Here is a 2,646-nt window from a genome sequence, read left to right on the forward strand (position 1 = left end):
TGGGCTGGCCAGACGGCACCTCAGAGCCTCCCAGGAATTCAGGGACAAAGGCCAAGGACACTTTAACACCCACAGCGGCTAGAAGTACCTGGAGCTGACAGGCTGCTGAAAATCTAGCCGCTACTAAGTTGAAATGAAAAGCTTCTTCTGTGGGAAGAACATGTTTTACAAACGGAATCCTCACATTTCCTTTATTCCAGAACATGTAAAACTAAAGGGAGACTAATATTCAAAACATGGGCCACTAGGTATTTCTATATATTAAAAATGATTAGAATTTGTTTTTCCTAATTTTTCTGAAATTCTAGCTTTTAAAGTAATCGTAATATGTGAGAGAATACAGCTGAGTTCCAATTCTCCAAAGGGGTTAAAATTTCCTTTTTATTTCATACTTTTCTCCCTAAAAAAATAGGGTAATAGGAAGTCAGAATTTCTTCTTAAAGGCTCGAGTTCCAAAATCATGAACTCCTATAAGTTGATGCCTTATTTGGAAGAGAACAAGGTCAAGAAAATAATCAAAAGTAAATTCCTCACCGGTCATGTGATTGGACAGTACGCTCACGCATACATACCAGCTAAGCCACAAGGCATTAAGGGGAAACCTTCTTAACGTTATATTGATACTGTGGCGATCTTGTAAAGAATACGTTTATACTTTTCTTCACATTCCTATTTGGATCTCTGCCTGAGAAAAATTATGAATTGATATAGGAAAAAAAAAAAAGACCTTCAAATATCCACAATTGCCAACATTTAAGGAATCTTTTCCTAGAGAGGGAAATGCAGCCGCCTTTAGCTCCAAAGAGCTGGCCTAAGAGTAGAACAGATGTTTCATTAAGTGGTGTGCTGCTTAATGAAGTTATTATACTCCAAGTTAATTAAATGTCTCAATCCAGTAAGAGTTTGTTTTCTGATGGTTATATCTAAACTAAATTAAAAGTTAAAACTACCCCCAACCCACCACACACATTCACTCACTCTCTCTCCTCATACTTACACATTCGTGCATACATGCACACCCCAACAAGGCCAGTGAGACGTGAAATGTATCAAATAATAATGTGTTTAAAAGGAGTTAGGGAGAACTTAGCCATTATCCTTTTATTCTATACCTCCATTTTGTAGAAGTGAGTGTCATTGTGGTAAAATCTCCAACTGGCAAATGAACCTATTATTTCACCTATATTCATCTTATGTTAAATAAAAAGAACATCAAAGATGAAGAGGCTTCTTTAGGAAGAAATTTTTGGAACAGAATTGTATTTTGGATAATAAGTTGCTAGAATTTTTGAATAACGATACAGAAAGCATAATACTTCTCTTACTTTTTTTTTTTTTAAGAGATGTTATTTATGTTGTCTAGACTGGAGTGTGGTGGCTATTCACGGGCGCTATCATAGTGCACTATAGCCTTGAACTCCTGGCCTCGAGGGATCCTAGCACCTCAAGTTCCTGAGTAGCTGGGAGCATATCTACCAATATAAACAAAATTAGAGAAACAGTAGAAGAGAAAGCATTTGAGGAAAGAATTTTAGAAAAATGTAGATCTAATTAATTTTATTTTATAAGGAATTTAGAAAATATGAGCAAATATTCATATTTCATTAAAAAAACAGTCTGTACATCATTCAAATTTTAAAATCAGTGTGACACTAAAAAATGTACTAACAGTAATATGTTTCGTTTTGGAACAAAATACTATCAGTGCCGCATCACAACTAGATATACAAACATAAAGAAAATGACTTTGGATCTCAAAGTGATCCAGTTGGCTGAAGAGAGCACCAATTGTCACCAAGGTGGGACTGCCATACAGTCTATCAGAGGAAATAAACTACTACTGGGTGATAAAGATAAGCAAATAAATAAACTGAAGAAGGAAAAGGAGCCCATCGTGCCTGGAATTTTAGAGTAAATGTTTGTTTCTGTTACATGCGTTGTACCTGTTTTCTTCCTTCAAGAATCTAAGTGGATGCGTGAGGGATCCAAGGATAATCTCCAGTTATATCTTACTTTTTCAGTAAGGATAACTTTATGTTGAAGAAATAATGATTGATACTCCCTATCACTTTAGATATCAAATGTACGATTAAAATGATTTATTTCAACAACTACAATATGCTTTTTTTCTAAAAAACTGTAAGTCAAGAATATTCAAATAACTTTTATGTCTCTTAATTTAATAAATATGAAATATACATTTGTCCTTTGCTATCCATGGGGGACTGGTTCCATGACAACCTCCTAGCATGCCCTATCTCCGCTGTGGATATCAGATCTGTGGACGTTCAAGTCCCTTACGATATAAAATGGCTTAGTATTTGCATTTAACCTATGCACATCCTCCTGTATACATTAAATCATCTCTAGATTTCTTGTAATACCTAATACAATGTAAATGCTATGTAAATAGTTGTTATACTGTATTTTTTTAAATGTATGTGATTTTTTTATTATTGTATTATTAACTTTCTGAATATTTTTTATGTGTGGTTGGCTTCATCTTTGTGTAACCTGTGGATATAAAGCACTGATTGTATCTATTTAATAAATTTCTGAAAAAAAATTCTTTTTGAAAAAGTGACAATAATATGAAATTGAAATGCACCAGGAGCCTCGAAAAGAATATTAGATAATCCGATTTTA

Source organism: Propithecus coquereli, unplaced genomic scaffold, assembly GCF_000956105.1.
Source record: "Propithecus coquereli isolate 6110/MARCELLA unplaced genomic scaffold, Pcoq_1.0 Scaffold353, whole genome shotgun sequence".
Taxonomy (NCBI): Eukaryota; Metazoa; Chordata; class Mammalia; order Primates; family Indriidae; genus Propithecus; species Propithecus coquereli.